The 22335-nt window shown below is 42.5% G+C and overlaps 1 long non-coding RNA gene across 1 annotated transcript in view; it reads left to right on the top strand.

Annotated features, from left to right (window-relative positions):
• The window catches only part of LOC146059059 (uncharacterized), a 31985-nt gene extending 15619 nt beyond the window's left edge, over positions 1 to 16366 (top strand). Inside the window, exons 2-3 of the long non-coding RNA XR_014470125.1 lie at positions 13363 to 13516; positions 15504 to 16366. This is a non-coding gene — a long non-coding RNA (uncharacterized LOC146059059). The remainder of the gene's footprint in view (positions 1 to 13362; positions 13517 to 15503) is intronic.
• The last annotated feature ends 5969 nt before the right edge of the window (positions 16367 to 22335 follow it).

Raw genomic sequence — 22335 nt, 5'->3', positions numbered from 1 at the left:
AAAACACAGAAACCATTATTACATAATACAAAGGGCAAAGAAGCCGGTTTCCTTCAGCAACTGCAAAGATTATTCATTCCAAGTATGAAGGATACATTTTCGTATCATTCCCTAGACAGAATAGGCAATGCTTAGAACTAAGGACACACCATGGGGGAAATAAAAAATAAACCACCTCATCCTACACCTTGCACCAGGGGATGTAGACATGATTGGGCAAAATACTTTGGTTACAAACAATGGAGGTTATTCTGGTTGACTCGCAAGGCTGCGAATTTCACATCCTTGCAAGTCCACCAGATGCCACCCGCACGGCCGCCCGCCCTCCCCACGCAAACCGCGATCCACCACATGTCGGCAAATGGAAGTTTAGGATAAACTTCCATTCACAGCCTTGGGTGAAGGGGAGAAATCATTGGATGATCGGCAACCATCGAATGATTTCTCCAGCGCTTGCAGATCTGAGACACCTCTGTGGTGTCTTAGATCTGGGGTCGCCCTGTGCCGGAAGCTGGTGGGCAGCTGACATCCGATGAGGACAGCTGCCCATCCCCCGCACCCGCGTCATTGTAGAATCACCATGAGAATGCCCAGTGTTTTTATGGGAACGCCCATGAACCGCTAGGTGTTCCCATTGGCACATCCCCTGGCCTGCCGCCCCATGCCCCACACTGTTGTGTGCCAGCGCCCTGGCCGCTCGCACACAGTGGCTGCACATGTGCATACATGACTATGAGCATGCACAGTCGCTAAAAATCGCTCCCCTGCAAGCACACGCAGGGGAATGATTAAACTAGTATAGGTCCAATGTGCGAATGAGCAGCATGTGGAAATAATACATACAAGGATAAGAAAACAGTGAACTAGCCTGATACCCACTGCATTAACAATTTTATGGTTTGCTGAACCTGCTCTTTAAAGTACCAGGTGAGGCAGCCATCTGGGGTCCACTTCGTAAGTTATAGTAGGTAAGGTGAGCAAACATTTAGGCGAATGCCATGGGACAGACATTTTCAGAAGGCCAATCATGGGAATGAGGCAAAACCAATGCGATGGACCCGATTTTACATAGGAAGCAATGTTAAATGGCCCCCCATACCCAATTTTTTATTGTATACCCACCCTGATGGGTAATTTCTATGTCAAATGCACCCCCATTGTTAACGCCACCCCACGATGAATGCCAGCCCAAAGTGTGGCGAGCGCACTACGCGTCCTCCGACTTTTTCATACCCCCACTATCCGCGTCTGCGTGGAGTTGATTTTAAATAGTGTGGTGAGCACAGCGAGCCACCGAGCCCGAAGTGTGGCGAGCGCAGCAAGCCCCGCGAGGGAACGCGTAATACGCTCGCCACACTATATAAAATCAACTCCACGTCGGCGTATGAAAAGGTCGGAGGACACGTACTGCCGCCCCACGCGCTCGCCACGCTTCAGGTTCACGTTGATCGTGGCGTGGCGTTAACAATGGGGGGGCATTTAACATTGGTTCCAATGTAAAAAATCGGGTCGGTCGGGGCAATCGCATTTGGTTGTATGCGATGCGATTGAACCGATTTTTGCAATCCGATTGCATACAATTAAAATTGGTGGTGCCGTGCTAGGAAACGAGTACCAGTTATTTTGTTTCTGTGCAGGGAAAATTTCTACACTGCACTTTGAAGTAAAACCCCACCCAAATGTAATTCTCTCTGCACATGTTATATCTGCCCCACCTGCAATGCACATGGTTCTGTCCATCTGAGAAGGAATTTGCCTCTAAGAGTGAACCAGAATAAGGCCCCATGGTGTTAATGCTGCTCTGGTATGGATATAGAACAATGGGTTCCAATTACTCCATACTCACAAGAGTGGTGTTGATAGGACAAGTCTTTGACCTGATAAGAGCTCCAAGACTTTGTGTTCACTTTGTGTTCGTCTGAGAAGCTGTCAAAAAAATGTTCTTCATTGATCTAAATACTGAATTCAGGTGTATGTTGGGTATATCAAACCATATTCTATTACATTTCACATGTAGTGGTACTGGTATTTGCACTGTAGGTAACCAACCTAAAACACAAGCTTCATAGGGCTAAGTATTTATTGTGCACTTTTCCAGGCCAAGGCCACAATACGGTTTTAGAGAGTTTCAACTGAATAAAAATAACACTGCGACTTTCAGAGCTATTTTTAAAGGTCATATTCTCTTCACATATCCCAGATTTCATTCTAGTTTCTTCTTTTGTCCCTCTAGAAACAAATTTAGGAAGTGAAGAATAAAGGGACAGAGTATTTTTTTCCTGTGGTTGAAAACTGAATAAGATAGTTGAAAGTCCCTGTAGGCACTCAAGGCTTGTGGGCAATGCTAGGCTATTTTCTGCCATTTAGCTCCTACATTATCACTGCTCCTTTTTTTCATTATTCTCCACTTATCCAATGCAGCATCACTACACAGCCTAAATAGAAAGTTGTAATTACCCGGCTGCCACCTGATAGTACCCCTTCTATCATCTTTATCTCGCAAGGCCTTCGTGTTTCTTCACTGGATAAAACTTGCCGATGGCAATGTCTGTGATAGCACATCTCAGAGATACATTTAAAGTCTTCTCATTTATCTCTCCCAAATGCTGAACCCAAGCAATTATTAGACACACTTGATGGTGTGTTTGTCCAGATGCGCTGCTTTGATTCCTCTTTGAATCATCTTTTCCTTATTTTTGTTAAAGAAACAAAGATTAGTGCACAAAAAGAAATAAAATCTCTAATAACGTTATAAATACAAAAACACATGCAAAATGGAAACTGTTTTTCAAAAAAACAAAAATGATCTAAAGGCGCAAAACTGTGTTTCTGAAGTAACAGGGGAAGCATAAGTAGCACAATGTAATTAACCCCTTCCTGACAGAGCCAGTTTTTGCGTTCCTGACAGAGCCATTTTTTTCAAATCTGACATGTTTCACTTAAGTGGGGATAACTTTTTTTTGCTTTTACTTATCCCAGTGATTTTGAGATTGTTTTCTCGTGACACATTGTACTTCAAGTTAGTGGTAAATTTGGGTCGATACAGTCTGTGTTTTTTTGTGAAAAATACCAAAATGTCGTGAAAAAATGGAAAATTTTGCAATTTGCAAAATGTCACATTTTCTGCTTGTGAGACAAATAAACATACCACTCAAAATAGTTAATAACTAACAAAGACCATATGTCTACTTTATGTTGCAATCATTATTTCAACCTCCTTTTCATTTTTTTGGACACTAGGAGGCTTCAAATATGAATAGCAAATTCTCAAATTTTCAAGAAAATTTCAAACACTAATTTTTTTAGGGACCAGTTCAGTTCTGATGTGACTTTGAGGGACTTGTATGTGAGACACCCCCATAATTGATGCCATTTCAAAAACTGCACCCCTCACAGTATTCAAAACAGCATTTTGGAAGTTTGTTAACCCTTTATGTGTTTCACAGGAATTAAAACAAAGTGTAGGTGAAATTTCAAAATTTCTTTTTTTTTGCAGAGTTTCAATTTTAATACATTTTTCTAACGAACACAGTAGATTTTACTAGAGAAATGTGACTAAAAATTGATTCCCCCAATTCTTTTGTTTTCATAAATATCCTATATGTGGCCCTAGTGTGCACGTTGACCAAACCACAGGCTTCATAATAGAAGGAGCACCTACTTGATTTTGGAGCCTCCTTTTTATGAGATTTTTTTTTAGGCACCATGTAGGTTTCTAGGCACCATAAGTGCTAAAAGTTAGGAACCTCCCCCACAAGTCACCCCATTTTGCAAACTACACCCTTCAGGGAATTCATTTAGGGGTACAGTGTACATTTCAAACCCCCAGGGGTTTCACCAATTTTGATACAACTGGGCTGTGAAAATGAAAAAATTTAATTTTTCATTTTCACAGCTCAGTTGTATCAAAATTGGTGAAACCCCTGGGGGTTTGAAATGTACACTATACCCCCTGATGAATTCCCTGAAGGGTGTAGTTTGCAAAATGGGGTCACTTGTGGGGGGGTTCCACTGTATGGGTGCTTCAGGGGTCATTCAACCAGAATCTGTGCTGCAAAATCCAAAAATCACTCCTTCCCTTCTGAGTCCTGCCATGCACCCAACTGGTATTTTTTGGTCACATGTGAGGCATTGCCATACTCGGGAGAAATTGGGGCACAGATTTTGGGGTGCTTTGTCTCCTTCATTCCTTGTGAAAATGAAAAATTTTGAGCCAGATCTGCATTTTTGTGTAAAAAAATGTAATTTTTTACACAAAAATGCAGTTCTGGCTCAAAATTTTTCATTTTCGCAAGGAATGAAGGAGACAAAGCACCCCAAAATCTGTGCCCCAATTTCTCCCCAGTACGGCAATGCCTCATATGTGACCCAAAAATACCATTTGGGTGCATGGCAGGACTCAGAAGGGAAGGAGTGATTTTTGGTGGTGGAATGAATGGTGGGTGCTATGTCGCATTAGCAAGACCCCCGAAGCACCAATACAGTGGAACCCCCCCACATGTGACCCCATTTTGGTCACCAGCTTTGGGAGGGGGGCTGGCGCTACGGCTGGTGGGGGGTTGGGAGGGGTGCTGGCGCTGCGGCAGCCGGCCGGGTGGGAGGGAGGGGGGCTGCCGGGTGGGAGGGGGGGGGGGCTGGCGATCGGTGGTGATCGGTGCTGTACTTAACAGCACCGGTCACCACCGATCACTGTGTTACCGAGCGGCTTAGCCGCCGGTAACACAGAAAACGCTGCAATTGGCTGTTCACATTTGAACAGCCAATCGCAGCGATCGCCGCGAGGGGGGATGTCTGCTGTCAGGGACAGCAGACATCTCCAAACTGTCACCGCGTCTATAGACGCGGTGACAGTTTATAAAACCATGACGTATATATACGTCTTCGGTCGGGAAGTACCTCCCGACCATGACGTATATATACGTCATATGTCGGGAATATCTGTCTGGAAGCATATATATATATATATATATACATATACATACATATATATATATATATATATATATATACATATATATATACATATATATACACATATATATATATACACATATATATATACACATATATATGTGTATATATATATATATATATATACATATATATGTGTATATATATATATATATATATATACATATATACACATACATATATGCAGGGCTATTTTTGTGCAGGCTCCAGCAGGAACTGTGGCCCTTATTCTAGTTCACTCTTTCTGACAAAATATTTCTTAGATGGACAAAACCATGTGCACTGCAGGTGTGGCAGGTGTAAAACCCCACCCAAATCTAATTATCTCTGCACAAGTAACACCTGCCTCACCTGCAGTGCACATGGTTTTGTCCATCTGAGGAATATTTTGTCAGAAAGAGTGAACTAGAATAAGGGCCACAGTTCCTGCTGGAGCCTGCACAAAAATAGCCCTGCATATATGTGTATATATATATATATACACATACACACACATATATATATATATATATATTTTTATATATATATATATTTCATTCCATTCCATTTTATTATTTACTGCTGCTGCTGCGGCTTGCGGGGGGGGTGGGAGGGGGGAAGCGCTGCGTGCGCTGAGGCTGTTGCTGCTGCTGGGGGAGCCGGGTGAGCCTGCTGCCCCGGAGCTGCCGAGTGAGTGCCGGGTGGGTGGGAGGGGGGTGCTGCTCATCGGTGGTGATCGGTGCTGCACCGATCACCACCGTTTTCTGTGTTACCGAGCGGCTTAGCCGCCGGTAACACAGGAAACGCTGTGAATGGCTGTTCAGATTTGAACAGCCAATCACAGCGATCGCCGACCGGGGGGGGCACCCCTGCCCCCCCTGGGCGGCGAGGGGGGATGTCTGCTGTCAGGGAAAGCAGACATCTCCTAACTGTCACCGCGTCTATAGACGCAGTGACAGTTAGAAGCCATGACGTACATGTACGTCAAATGTCGGGAAGTACTTCCCGACCATGACGTACATGTACGTCAAATGTCGGGAAGGGGTTAATGGTTCTCCTTCTGTATTAAGCCATACAATCGTTACCACAGGGTTGTAAGAAAATAATCCAGGGCCTTATTCTGGTTGGTGCGGCCGGATCCGAATATGCGGCCAGGACCGAGCGTCCTAAACCCCCCCTTTCGTACGGATCGCTCACTGCGTCCGAATGCGGTAAGCCGCTGACCGCACGGAGCACGAGTGGATTTCTCATGAATACACCTCTTCAATCTCTGGGAACCTCCCCCATCATTCGATGGTCGCAGACCATCGAATGCAGGCCCGAGTGGTCAGGCAGCACCCGCGTGCTCAGACCACTCGGGCATTTCTCCATGCAAAAGCAGGGATCTGGGCGGGCAGCTGACATCCGGCAATGTCATAAGTCCACCCCCCACACGTGCGTCACGGCCGCATTACCATACGTACGCCCAGCGTTTTCATGGGAGCGCCCATGAAACGCGGGGTGTACACATATGGTAATGAGCCCAAACAGCCCTTCACGCCCCTCTCCTCCCCCTGTTCGTAGAGTAAACAATTCATGCGGAATTTGGACGTATGTCCCTTTTGCACATGCGCAGATATGCCTCTGCACATGCGCAGACACAAAACATCGGCGGAACGAACGCACGCGGACATATCCGCACCAACCAGAATAAGGCCCCCAGTTATTGCAATGAGTAGATTTTATTTTCAGGGTATTTGTAGGAATATGTTCACTACAGGTTACTTGGGCCTTATTCTAGTTCACTGTTTCTGACAAAATCCTTCTTAGTTGCACAAAACCATGTGCACTGCAGGGGGCAGATGTAACATGTGCAGAGAGAGTTAGATTTGGGTGAGTTATTTTGTTTCTGTGCAGGGTAACTACTGGCTGCTTTATTTTTACACTGCAATATAGATCTCACTTTGAAGTAAAACCCCACCCAAATCTAATTCTCTCTGCACAAGTAACATATGCCCCCCTGCAGTGCACATGGTTTTGTCCATCTAAGAAGGATTTTGTCAGAAAGAGTGAACTAGGATAAGGCCCTTAGCAACAATAGGATGAACTGAGGGGTGTTTTAAACAACCCTGCAGCTTTTTCTGTTGTCTTTTGTTTTTCTCAAAAACATCACTATAACATATTACCTCATTTGCAGAAATGACATGTTTCTGTGTATATGCTGTAAATGCAGAGAGAGGCGTTTATATATCATGGACAGGACATAAACAGGACACTTTATTACTAGGATCTAGACCAAGCATATTTTGGTCCCCTCGGTCCACCCCTGCTCTTCCCCCCCCCCCTCCCCCCCAGTTGGTTCCACCACAACACCACAGGCACGCACTCTGGCTTCCACTGCTATGACAGAGATGGGAAAGACCACAGACGATTATTATATAGATACATCTATTTTACCTATTATAGGGCTGGTACAAGTGTGCACTGATTATTATGATTGTAGTTATCAAACAATTGCTAGATTGTTATTTCTATATTCTATGTATTACTAAATGATATCATGTAGATCTCTGCTACAGATGCTCCAGCTTTGTGTAAAGGCAAAAAATATTTTTCACCTGTAGTTGCTGCCCCTTTATATACACTTGGCTTGATGTCTGTCATAAGAATGATTAGTACATACTAATGATGGGTACAAACTAGGCGATGTGTACCCAGCATGACCTCATTAGTGATGGGGACTTGGTGGAGAGCTGATATTGGCAAGTGTGTATGCTGGCAGCAATGTATTGGGGGCCATGCTGCATTCCACAGCAAGGCCCTTACCTTGGGGATGCTTGCTGACGGAATACAGGTGCCGGAATCCCATCTGCTTCCAAAACACTTTACTAAGTTGACAACATAACCACGACAGCCGGCACCCCAAACAAAGTATGCCAGGGGGATTAGGTTTAGGTTGGGTAAGGGTCAGGTAGGGTTAGGCAATAGGGTGGAACTTAGGGTTAGGTTATAATAGGGTAAAGGTCAGGGTAAGGCTGCAGGGAGGGGTTGTTAGGTTTGGGAACTAAGATTGCTGGTTTAGGGTAAGGCTGTCGGGTGGGGGTAGGTTTAGGTGGTGGGTTCGGGGGTTACGGTTAGGCTGTGGAGATGGTTAGGGTTAGGCTGCAGGCAGGGAGGGTCAGGGTTAGGGGGTAGAGGGAGAGGATTAGGTCACTTATTGAGCCCCTGTCTGTATCCTCTGTAGCAGGATGCCAGTGTTGGTCTTTTGACGGCCAACTGCTGGGATCATTTACAGTATGTATCCCCTTGCTTGTACATACAAGATGGCAGAGGATGTTGTTGAGGACTTGCAGGAATGAGGATGCATCTGTAAGGGAAGATGCAACTAAAATGCCTACCACTGTCAGTACTTTCCTGCACTCAGTTCAGGAGAATGCACAATGCAACAAGACAAAAGATACCCTCCACAAATGGACCACCATTGTCCTGGTGTGTTATATAAAAATAAGCACTCTTGGGTGTATGTAAATTGCTGGGAACAGGAGTGTAGACATTATGCACAAGGGAAAGGGCAAAGATTAACATATGCATTGTCCTGATCTATGTTGATGCATGACGTAAAGTTCAGCCTGCCAACATCAAGCCAAAGATGGCTGTACCAAAAATTGAGAAATATTTGTTTCCAAAGAAGAGTTTTATGAAAATGGCACCAATTCAGGTGACAAATAACAGTTAACATCATTGTCTGATTAGATTTAATAAACACTAAAAATTGTGTTTAGTTGGGTTTTTAAAGTGTTTACCTGTACTTAGGGGGTAATTCGGTACAGCTCGCCAAGCAGCGGTCCATCGCTGCTTAGTGAGCGGCTTGAAGCCGCCCGCCAGGAAGGCCACCCCCCACCACAACCGAATCCCCTCAGTAACATGCAAAGGGATGTGTACGAGAACACATCCCCTCGCATGCAGGCGTTATCATTCGATGGTTTATGGCCATCAAATGATTTCTCCTACTTTCGCAAATAAATTGCAGTCTGAATTGAAATTTATTTATGAGCACTAGGACGAAGACGGGCAGCCTAACCCCTGCCAGGCATCGGCTCACCCGCATTCCAAGGGGAATGCCCAGTGTTTTTATGGGGTTCCCTGTTCCGGCCTTGTGTCCACCACCAATTTGTCCCCGGCAATCCTTCACCGCCAAAGCCGCGCATTGTCGGGGTTTGAGCATGCGCAGGAATGTGCATGCTCAGACCCCAACCATCGGGACTGGGGCCAAATTCAGATCGATACAAGCGAATCTGAATCGGCCCCTTAGTTTAGTGAGTGCTTGTGTTAATGACTGTTTGATCACACGTCTAACTGCAAAATATATGCATTTGTAACACTGCTTTCTAATTAGTATTTACAGATTTTATACACTTTAGGACAACCTACTGTATGCAGGCGATACACCTAAGTGCAGATTAGTGCCAATCCATGGATCATTGTTCATCTATACATCTGTCCAGGGCCAAATTAAGGCATAGATGTGCAGGACAGCTGCCTTAGGGCCCCACAATTCTAGGGGACTTCAAGCGGGGGTATGCTGGTGCCTCTGGAGTTTCTTGTGAGGCTAATAAAGATTGATGCCCGTCTGATTTGGTTGTGAATTACACGAAATCAGAGCTGCTGGGTAACATTCCCTACCGGCCTGCAGCCCAAACAGTTACTGGCTGTAACCATAATAATTGCTGGATGGCTGATAGCAGGTGGAGACACACCCAGGGACGTAGCGAGGGCGGAGCACCAGCTCCGGGGGCCGTATGATAACATGGCGCCGGAGCTGTGCCAGTGCCGGCACCGCCAGCTCGCCCGCGCCCCTGCCCGCTCCTGGCTCCTTGTCTCCCACTGGTCCGCTAGCCAATAGGCGCTTGCGGTCCAGCAGCCAATCAACTGTTGGCTGCTGGACCGCGAGCACCTATTGGCTAGCAGTCCAGTGGGAGACGTGAATTGAAAATAGCAGCACGTCTCCCGGGCACAGCAGGGAGCGGGCAGTGCATTCAGGGCTGTTGCAAGCCCTGTCAGCTGGATCTGGATGAGGGGACGCGCCGATGCGGGCTACCTGGCTGCAGTGAGTCTGTCTATGTGCCCCGCTCGGCGCCCACAGTCACAGCCGCCTGCCTCCCAGTGTCACCCAGCAGCCGGCCACCAGTAGCAGCAGGTACTGTGCCCGTCCTCTCCCTCCTCCCTCTGTGCCAGGGTAATGCCACCACCATCAGCAGCAGCAGAGTTAGTGGGGAATGAGCTCCCGCCCCCCGTAATGCCCAGTGTGACTCTGTGCCCTTGTGTTATACTGTGCTTCCTGTATTACTCTGTGCCTCCCTGTGTTACTCTGTGCCCCCTGTATTTCTCTGTGCCCCTGTGTGACTCTGTGCCCTTGTGTTATACTGGGCCCCCCTGTGTTACTCTGTGCCCCCTGTATTACTCTGTGCCCCCTGTGTTACCATGTGCCTCCTTGTGTGACTCTGTGCCCTTGTGCCCCTGTATAACTTTGTGCCCCTATGTTATTCTGTGCCTACCTAAGCTATGTGTTACTCTGCGCTCTTCTGTGCCATGTGTTCCCCTGTGCCCACCTTTGCTATGTGTTACTTTGTGCCCACTGTGTTATACTGTGCCCTGTATTACTCTGTGCCTCATGTATGACCCTGTGTTATACTGTTCTCTCCTGTGCCATGTGTGACCTTGTGCCCCCTGTGTCATGTGTGACCTTGTGCCTTCTGTGCTGCCCTGAGTCTTGTGTTATACTGTGCCCACCTGAGCTATGTGTTACTCTGATCTTCTGTGGCAAGTGCTCCCCCATGCCCACCTGTGCCCTGTGTTATACTGTTCTCCCCTGTGCCCGCTTGTGCTATGTGTTACTCTGTACCCCCCTGTGCACTGCTGTGCCCTTTATTATACTGCACTTCCCTGTACCCTTTGATCCTCCATGCCCTTCTGTACCATGTATGACTCTGTGACCCTCTTTGTCACGTTTGTTTTTGTGTCACCCTGTGTTGCCATGAGTTACCCTGTGTCATAGATTACCCTATGTTATCCTGTGCCCTGTGTTGCCATGGGTTACCCTGTGCCCCCTGTGTTCTCATGTGCGATGTGTCACTATGTGATGTCTTACCTTGTGCCATGTATTACCCTGCACCATGTGGTGCCCTATGGGACTGGGTACCTGTAACCTTGGGCAGCCTGGCATGAACGCGCACAGTAGAGGATTGGTACACGCTGGCTGCTATCTTTGTGTTTTCTCATTATTTCAGACAACAAAACGTATTGTTCAGAAGTGTTCCTCACAGGGGCCCCATGCTGTTACTTGTATGTGGGCTGGGGGTACTATTGCTCCCATGCCACAGAAGCCCTCAGCAGGCCGCGGCATCAGAGCACCATGGCAAATGCTGAACATCTACTACAAACGGGGGGGGGGGGGGGCTAAACATGCTCTTGCTCCGGGCTCCGTGGCACCTAGCTACACCACTGGACACACCACAGGGCATTATGATTTTTCTACTTAGGTAGGTGCCCCATTACATTGCTTTGCCTAGGGCCCACACACACACACACACACGAGATGACACGAGGCACGAGATGACACGGATGACACGGATCTTATAATGTTTCGGTTTATTGACTGTCTGAGGGCAATCAATAGGCTTAAATGTTACATTTACAGATCTTTCAGTATTGTTGATATTAAAGTAGAACATAGCATGATATCTTACTGGCAATTATCTTTTGTTTGGTGGCTTGATGGGAGTAATTTTGTTACATTTATAGAAGCCTGTTCCTGAAGTTTCAATGTTTTATGATAATGTTTCTTTAAATGTTACCTCTATAAATACATTTTGTAAGAGTGTGTGAATATAGGTTATAATATGCTCCAAAAATGCCTCTCTATTAACTTACATGAAGTTCTTAAAAAAAACAATATACACAAAAAAGATCATGAAATTATTATTATTATTATTATTATTATTAATAATATATATATATTTTTTGTAAGTACTTAAAATGTAAGTGGGTTAATTGTATTACTTTCTCATTTTCCACATCAGCATATTTACTTCTTTCTATGATTGGTTGAGTCAATTTAATTAGCCTGGAGAATTTTGTAGAGGGTTGCAAGTGAGTGAGAGACTAGTGGTGGTAGCCCCTGACCAAATGAATGTAACAAGCAATGACTCTGACATTCCCTTTAAATGTTTAAGACTTTTTCAATGAATGTTTGTCAGATGCTCTCTGGTTCAGCGATGTGTACCATAAATCCTGGCAAAGGGCACTCTTGCGAAAGATATGCTGCGATCTACTTCATTTGCTACAAAATGACTTTTTATGTTCCACTTACTGAGCGTTACATCAGCAAGGCATTGTTGAAAGAAAATATATACAGTTTTATTTGTGAGAATCACTACTGTGTTGCAATTGGAATTAAGCAAAGACGTATATTATTAATAGCTATACAATTCATAGATCTTCTACTGACGGATGATGCTTTGGGTCACAACAGAGTCCATTTGTTTATATAACAATCAGTTAAACGTAATCTCGGTTCAGTGTCATTGGTGAGAAGGGAAAGATTCATGTTGAAATAGCCAAAAGTGACATTTCCCATAGAAGTTGCTGTAGCATTTTATTGTAGCGACAGGTTGCAGCTGGCCTGCTTCTTGCTGTGTGCTTAGACTCGCACTTTATTATCAGAATAGAACACATCTAGGCTAATGTGAACAGTATAAAGAGGCCCGGGGAGTCATCACTTCTTATTCTCTCTCCATTCTTTCCACTTTTTCTGCTGTTGCACTCTGGATAATTGCAGTTTAATTGGGTGACAAGAAATGAAAACTGTGTCCACATTATCCAGGATTATCTATTTTGCTTGAAGCCTGCCACCAACTGAAAGAAGCCCATTTATCAGACCAGTATCCAAGGGATGAGATCAGTAGCTTCTGCCAGGCTGCAAAAAAAGTGTGAGAAAGGGGGAAGGAATGAGAGAAAGAAACCTGACAGCTAAGAAAAATTATTTCAGTTGTTGATCATGGAGAAAGTTTATCTGATTCTATACAAAACGCTACTGAGGCCGTGAGTGTCTTGCCTTGAGTAATGAACATTGACCAAGTTTCCCTTCCCTACGCGATCTGCTCCTGCGTGGCCTTCCCATTGTGTGGGCACAGTTCGACTTTAAAAGCCTCTTTCAGTCAGCATGAATACACTTCATTTTACTAAAAAGAACTTTGTATTGATAGCTAGAAAAAAGGGAGGTTGTTTAGAAAGGAACGGTAGACAATGCTAACAAAATGAAGAGCTTTCACTGCCCATTATGAGCATGTCGCTCTATTCTTCTCAGCTGTTTATACATTCCCAGCACAATAATGACTCTTTGCAATAATATGTTTCCCCTTTTACACTATTCAGGTTGAAAAAAGGGCCCTCACATCATGACCAAGGCAATAAATACTATAGAAATGGGAGTATTATGTTGATCTGCATTTGGTGAGAAGATCAAGGTGAAACGAAAGGCCAAAAAAGAATATTCTGCTAATGTTCATTCACCGGGGATAAGATCCAGGTAAAAGGAGGACATTGCTTCTGCACCACAAACCTTTTCAATTGCGGCAGTATTTGTGCGACTATTTTAGCCTAATGCACCGATTGTTAAATTGAAAGAGCAGTCTTTGTAATTGTCGACTGATCTCAAACCCTGGCTGCAGTGTCTAAACAGGAGTGGCTCTCATTCTGCAAGGAATACAAGGCTTTAGTTCAGTAAGCACAGTGTTCCTGAAGGTTAAGAAGGATATTGTGCTCATTCTAATAAATGTTTTTCAAGAAAAACAACAACTCATTATCCAGAAATGGCTACTGTAAATACAAAGTAAATAACTTGCGAGTGCTGCTCAGTACAAACGGGACTTACTGATTTCCATCAATACAAAATGACTGTATTGTATATACATCCTACACATACAAATAATGCACTTGTGAAAGACTCAATCTATTCAATAAAAGCATTGTTTATATACACTTTAGCTACATACACATTTATTAAGCTTCAAATAGCATATCTAATTGGCTTATGTATTATGGTTTCATGATATAAATAAGATTTATTGCTAAAATATCCTTTGTTTGGAAACGGAGCATAGAGGTGTTATAATGTAATATGCGGGTAACAGGTAAGAACATACATGAATATTTGCAATACTGAGTACAGATACATTTGGATCTAGTGGAATCATGAAATCAGAGAGTCAGTACAATATGGAATAAGGATGCCTGGGGTATATGAGAGGTGCTAGCCAATGAGAGCACAACAAATTGTAGGGGTCTGAAATTAATGTAAATCAAATTAGTTATGGCAGATGATAGGTAAATAAGCTAGTCTTGATGTTCCCTTGCATATTTGCCTAATATAAACCATCAATAAGCCTAATCCAAATGGTTATTTACAGAGAAAGGTTTCATTTGGTGGAAGGGGTGATTCTAAAGTCAGGAGTGATCAGGGAGAGATACTCTTTACTTGGTCCAGGGCTTGGAAGGTCGCCATAGGTACCCAGGACTACGGCCCAGCCTCCACTTCTTACCTATCAGCAGCAGCCTCTTTCCTCTTCCCAGCGCATGCAGCAGCAATCTCCTCCCTGTGCAGAACGCCATGCTGAGCTTACTGGTTTTTCATAAATCTTTTTGTGTAAAGACACGGTCACATCTTTACGAACAGTCACGCCCCTGCATATTTTTTATATATGGAGACTACAAGTGCCAGGAAGTCTATACCAGCATTCTGGCTTCCTGAGAATTATAAACTGCCTGTAATGAATATTATTGTATTAAGATTAACCCTGTAACCACCATCGAGGTGTGCAGGGAATAGTCATTGTCCCTAGGGAGGTGGAACTTCATTTTTGTGGGTAGTCCTAACTTCCTGAGGGATTCAATCCCTACACTGGCCAGTCTGGGGCTGGTAAACATGATGGGGGAAATTTACTAAAGGTAATTCGTAAAAAATAGGTGTATTTGTATTCAGAAATACACTTATTCTTGACATTTACTATCCCGAAAATATGGCAATTCGTATTCGTATTGATGTGTAGTAAATTTCCCCCTTTATCACTTCACCGAGCTTAATGAATCTACCCCTGAATTTTGAAATATATTTGTACTTCTACAGTTAAGGAAGCGTGCACTGATCATGTGAGCTGTGCATTGATTGTCTAGTGCTTAACTTCTATTCCATAGTGGTTACAGCAGAAACTGCTGTCAAACAGAACATACCATGACGGGTTATCATTTAGAAACCACTGACAATTGATAGAGTCTTCAGTTTAGACAATAAAAGCCCATGCTTAGTAAATGCTGCCATTTGACATGAAAATGACGCCAAACCTGCTGCTTATTAAATTTAGTCCAATTGGTGCTGAATTATTTTAGGTTGGATTGTCTATATATCATTGTTCTGCCACTATACTCTCAAGTAAATAACTTGAATCTTAAACCATCTTGTAAAAAAATAAAGTTTATTTCTTAGTTTATTTTGAATATTTTGTTTCTGCAATGTACAGTAAAAAGAGATGGAAGATAAAAGAAGGTAGAGAAAGGGTCAACAGGAAAAGGAAGCACTATCAGAGGTGGCTCAACAGCAGAAGAAGAAGAAGAAGAAGAGCTGCATGTTGGCAGAGTATTATTACATCTACCACAATCCATGGGCCCAGACCACTACAGAGAGCAGACTAAGGGCTAGATGCACTAAGCTTCAAAAGTGATAAAATGGAGAGTGATAAACAACTAGCCAATCCATCTTATCAGTTTTGAAGCTTAGTGCATCTGGCCCTATAACTTATTTTACCCAACCCAGGAGCAACACTCCAGTAGGAATTATACCTATATTTATCTCTCATGTTTAGTGGTCAGTGGAGAGTATATTATTATGTAAATATATATATTTTGACTGTATTTTATGCTTGTAATAGTTGTTCTTTCAATGTCTGTGGATGATGAAAATGTTGACTTATTTTACATATCTGATTAATGTGTATGTGATATTTTATTACTGTGGATATCAAATGTGGCTAATTAAAATGTAATGTGTAATATCTTATGTTGATAACATTATTGTGACATGTAGGGGAACATTTACTAAGGTTTGAGTTCTTTTGAAGATGGGATGTTGCCAATAGCACCGATGAGATTCTGGGGGAAATGTACTAAGATGTGTATTCTACTTTACATGTGATGTTGCTATGGGCAACCTTACATAGTTACATAGTAAGTGAGGCTGAATAAAGACTTGCGTCCATCTAGTTCAACCTATGTTTATAGTAGCTTATCCCTTGTTGTATAGTATGTTCTGATAGTTTAAAGACAGACCTTCTTATTTACTTGGCAGCCTCTAAAAGATAGTCGATCTGATTGGTTGCCCATAGCAACATCACATGGGAAGTATAATACACATCTTGGTAAATTTCCCCCTCTATGTCTTATTTATATAACAAGTTCTAGAAGATAATAGATAGAATCTGATTGGTTGTTATGGGAAACATTCCATCTTCAATTTAACTACCACCTTAGTAAATGTACCCCATAAACTCTCTCTGTTGTTTGAAGCACACTTTTATTATCATGCCAGTTAGCAGCTACCATTGAATCAGCCAATAAGAGTGCTACACTTATGCTTAACCTGTCCTCATCTTCATCACTACTCTGCATCCACCACATGTGTAAACATTCTTACTGCATTGACAGTTTTCACCCATAATCTATGGAAAATTGCAATGAAGTGCAACTAATATATATATGGAATAGCATTAGCATGGATAGGGCGTGTGGATGAAGCTGAGTGCAAGTTTTTTTTAGGGTGTCTTTGAACTTGTCTATATCTACCATCAGAACATTTTTTTTTTTAAAGTGGACAAATAAAAGCTACTGCCAAGATGACCTGCTAAGTTATCCTTAATGATGGTGATTTGATCAAGGAGCCATTTGCTCAATAAAATAGAAAATGAATATATGTGTGGATGAACAAACACGATGAAGCATCCACCTAAATCAGGAAAAAATAATGAAGAAGGTAATAAGTAAATTGAATTATATTCAAGAAGAGAAAACATAGGCAACATTCGTACATGGCTAAGGTTCATTTAATGCTGTCAATTAGTGCAAATAAGCTCCATAACAAACATATTTCCAGTGAAGCTGCTATAACAGTGAGCAAGGCAGTCAGGATTTCCGGCAAAATTCAAAGCTTGAAATGAAAAGGATGGTTACCCTTCTGAGCTTATCTTCAATGAGGATGAAACATGCTTATTTTGGAAAAGAATGCCTCCTCGAGTCTTACCTTCCTTAGCAGAGAAGAGAAATGTTTATGTTAGTTATAGGCTGCAAAGGAGCTGTTAACTTTGTTAGGTGGCAATGTGAAAGGTGACTAGCATCACCATGACCATGCATATCATGAGCAGGAACAAAGCAATTGGGCAATGAAAGCTGTTCTCAGCATTATTTCCTACTACCAAGAACTGCTTTATTAGAGGAAATGTAAGTAAAAACGGTACTTGTTTCCTAGCACGGCACCCACGATTTTAATCTTGTTACATAGTTTTGATCGCATCGGATCGCATGCGACCAGATCGCATGCGATGCGATCAAAACGATGATTTCATTGTACAATCACCCTGAAGGGTGATTAGTATGTTATATGCACCTCCATCGTTAACGCCACTGCCACTATTAACGCCAACCCAAAGCGTGGCGAGCGCAGCGTGTACAATTAAATCATTGTTTTCATCGCATCAATCACATCGCATGCCATTTTAATGGCATGCGATTTTAAAATTGTACAGTGCGGCTCTTAGGACCTGAAAATCGGGTCCATCGCATACCATCGCATACCACTAATTAAGGCATGCGATGGTATGCGATGGTATGCGATGGGCGCCCTGCTAGGAAACAAGTACCAAAAAAACATTCATTCTTAGACGCCCAGAAAAAATCATAGGTAGAGGAAGAACTACATTCCAGTCGCTCCTCTAAAATGTAATCTCAGCATAGAGAGGGGTCTCCCATTATATTTCATCATGTTGAATAAAATAAATGAAAGCCAGTGTGGTGTCATTTACCTGTTTGGATTCTATATGATGTGTATTTCTAATGTTAATGCACAGGGGTAAACCTTGCTAATTGAATAGATAGCGCAGGTTACTAGCCATGCAGTAAACCATGCTGCTAATTGGATACCCTCGACCCTTTGGCTATGTAAGCTTAACCATGTTAGGAGACTGCTTCCAGTTTCTCAGTGGCGTGTTATGTGAATGAAGACCCCATCTAATGCAAGATATTTATGATCCATCCAACTCAGCTGAACATCGCTATGCATTAATAGACTGAATATCAGTGAACTTTTTAATATTTAAGATCACTTATATTACTACCTCCTCTCCAAATAAAATGGGATTTCATGGAAGCACATTAATCCAGGCATACAAAGTTAAAATACATCCTGATTATAGAAATTTCTACTCAACTAATCAGTTTAGTTAGATTACTGGATTCTTGACTAGTTGTATAGTTATCCAATCAAATGTTTATATTTCCCTTTTTTAAGCATTTATATTTATAGCTATAAATAATCACATGGTTTATGCATTGTATCGCCTACTACTATTATCAATTATTCTGTAACAATGGGGGTTATTCTAGTCCATTCTTTCTGACAAAATCCTTCTTAGATGGACAAAACCATGTGCACTGTGGGTGGGACAGATGTAACTTGTGCAGAGAGAATTAGATTTGGGTGGGGTTTTTCTTCAAAGTGAGATCTATATTGAAGTGTAAAATCATGCAGTCAGTATTTTCCCTGCACAGAAACAAAATGACTCACCCAAATCTAATTCTCTCTGCACATGTTACATCTGCCCCCCTGCAGTGCACATGGTTTTGTCCATCTAAGAAGGATTTTGTCAGAAAGAATTAGCTAGAATAAACCCCTATATTATTACATACCTTGCTTTATTACTTTTAGGTTGCTAGCAATCCCCAATGGTTGCCATAGGTGTAATTGAAATGCATTGGTGTTCATGTTCTAAGGTGGCCTTATCATAAATGCCTTGTCAATTTATTGCACATTGGTTGAACTTAATATCTCTTTATACTAACATGACACCCCTAATGTTGTGTGTTGTGTGTAATTGGGATCATGTCTGGTTTCAGAAATAATAAGATTCAAATACAGAAATCAAAATACTTTAGAATTTGCAGTACATCCAGTAGATTTAATACTGTACACTTGGAATGCTGGTCATGTGACTGAAAGGCCCTACTGCAACACACACTATGGCCATAATACACTTAAGACTAGAATATAGGAAATCACATCCATGACTTCATAATGTATTACAGTAGCTCTACATAAGTAACAACATAAATAACATTTACTTTAAATTAGTAATGGAAGGCAAACACATTACTCAACAATTATATTTATGCAATAAGTCCTGTATAGATACTTAGCACAAAGGGTTCTGGTAAAGAAGGTGTTGACTTAAATGGCCGGCTCTTGCTTCAGCGCACATAAAAGTGGGTGAAGGGGGCAATCAGATTTTAGGATGCTCAGTTTTGACAGTCTCAGTTACAGTAAGGTAGCTCACTGACTTGTATGCTGCATAAGCCTTATCACAGGAAGTGTTATGTGTTATCCCGAGTAGATGTAGAAATGACTTTAAATGCATTTAAATTAAATCACTGAACTTCATCAGCTGTAGAAACAATATACTGCCCGTTACTGCTTGAACTTACAGTACTGTGGGTAAACTTGGCACAGTATAACATCTGGGTTAATGGCTTGTGCTTGGGCCACAATCATTGATAAAATAAGCAGGAGTTGTCAGGGTGACTTCAAACTGTAGATGCTGCACTGCATATTGTAATCTTAAAAAATCTTCCACTTGTAGGTAGCTTAATGCCTCAATGAGCATGATTTAAAGTAGTACAAGTACAAATAACGTATATTTGTGTCTTGCTTGTGATCTCAGTGGACACATGTCTGAGTCAAGTGTGCACTTACTATGTCTAGTAGACCTGTTCCATGGCACTGTTAGCGTCTCCTCCACTGCAGCCTGACTCTCTCAGAGTCTGGTTCTTGTGGGCTGTCCATGTGTCTCTGCATCCAAAGCACTGGCTCTTAGCATCCTGGCTCTCCTGGCATCACTTTCATGGCTGCACTCGCACAAGCATCTCTCTCTCTCGGCAGGCAAGTTCTAATGGCCAACAATTGCTATCCCGAACTCTCAGTGGTGGCTTTGACTTCACACATGGCTCCTAGCCTTAATGGTAGCAGCAGCGTAGCTGTCATCCACCAATCTACTGCAACATTGTCCTGGGATCTCAGCAGCTCTGCAACCAACAAATTGCAAAAGCATGTGAGTCTGCCCTACAGGATCTGCTATCTAAGGTCTCTGTTGGCTCTTCCTACCTCCCACAATCTTCCCTGTGGCACCTCAGCTGCTGGGTATTATACACATTTGCTTACTCTCTTGGAAGGTGCAAGAAACATCAGATTTTTCTGAGTAGTCTCCCATACTGCCGGAAGAGTTGGTTGATCTCCAGTGAAGTGGGCAGGTTGGGGAGATAATATCAGAAATTGCAGGCCCATATGGAAGGTGCAAGTATAAAATGATGTCACTTGCTTCATTGTAGCCTCACCCTTTGCCCATGGACTTGTGATTCACAACAGTTTTATGTAATAGGGGTGGAGTCTAATGATACAAAGAGCTCAGACCCTCCCCCTAAACAGTCAGCTACATCACTTCTCCAGGCTTGGGACATCCATGTCAGGAACTGACACATATTATACAATACAATTTTTCTTATGTTGTATTCGAGCAACACTTAGATCTTCTCTTCCTCTTTTTCAGTGCAGTGCATTAAAACATAGTAAAAAATACTAAATGTCCCCCCTAATCCAGCCCCTCCTTTTGTCACTAATACAGTCACCTTGTAAGACACAGCTGTTCATTCTTTTATTAAAAATAGATGATTAACACAAAACTGAATACTCCATAATATAAAGCAATTGTAATCAGAATATAAAAATATATATTCTTATTTTAATGGCATAAAACTAATATTGATATATTGTAAGGTATAATGCAGGGCACAGGGCTCCTCTGTACCAACCCTATATTTCCCAGTAGGGGGTGCATTTTGCCATATGCCAGGGGTTCCCAAACTTTTTTGAATCACGGCACCCTAGAGCATCAAAATAATTTCAAGGCACCCCTAGGCCAAATGCTTCTTATCGAGAAATTCAGAAAAAAATATTAAAGTAAGTGCATTGTGTGTATATGTCATAGTTATCTGGTGAGGGACAGGACTTGCTTCTGTTTGTCCACATATATTATGATTGTAACAGGCAAAACCAGTGCTGGTGGCTGCCATTGACCATTCATAATCTGAATTGATCTAGGTCCACCATCCCAAGGCACCCCTGCAAGTGTCCTGAGGCTAACCAGGGTGCCTAGGCACACAGTTTGGGAACCACTGCCATATGCAATTAATAAGTAAAGTCTGCAATAACCTAAAAAGTATTTCCATTCACTTCCTCTGGTACAGGAGTTCAGTCCATACTCAGCAGGCTGATGTCAACATTTCTAACTGCTGTGGTAGTAGGAGTATTGCAGCCAGTAACATAGGGTCTTATTCCAGTTCACTCTTTCTGACAAAATCCTTCTTAGATGGACAAAACCATGTGCACTGCAGGGGGGCAGATGTAAAATGTGCAGAGAGAATTAGATTTGGGTGAGTTATTTTGTTTCTGTGCAGGGTAAATACTGGCTGCTTTATTTTTACACTTCAATATAGATCTCACTTTGAAGTAAAACCCCACCCAAATCTAATTCTCTCTGCACAAGTAACATCTGCCCCACCTGCAGTGCTCATGGTTTTGTCCATCTAAGAAGGAATTTGTCAGAAAGAGTGAACCAAAAGAACCCCCATAGTCCCTGGAGGTTTACAATTAGAATGCGGGCTAGTATATTTCTAGATACAGATTTTTACTTTTCATTCAAGTGTAAATAAGCCCCCGCCACTATTTAATCATTGTGCATGTCTCTGCAGTTATCGTGTCTGTTTTTTCATGTCTTATGTTATCTGCCCTCAAGCTGTATTAATGCAGTGTCTGGTATGTCTGCAGTTCCTATTAACCTCTACCCCCTCGCTTCACGGTTTCCGATCTGCATCATACTGACTTAAACTGTAACAGTGTAAATCAGATCTATTTCACCTTTCTGTCTTTTTACCTTTTGTTTTGCTTTGAACATTCTCCTAACAATAATATATATTTAGTTTATACCCTTTACCCACTGCAGCTCTTAAACAGTAAATTGCCATTTTTTTCGCCTTTTT

This window comes from Crinia signifera, chromosome 2 (genome assembly GCF_055691185.1).
Source record: "Crinia signifera chromosome 2, ASM5569118v1, whole genome shotgun sequence".
In the NCBI taxonomy this organism is placed as follows: Eukaryota; Metazoa; Chordata; class Amphibia; order Anura; family Myobatrachidae; genus Crinia; species Crinia signifera.
The sequence above is the reverse complement of the archived record's forward strand: the minus strand, read 5'-3'. Positions and strand labels throughout refer to the sequence as shown.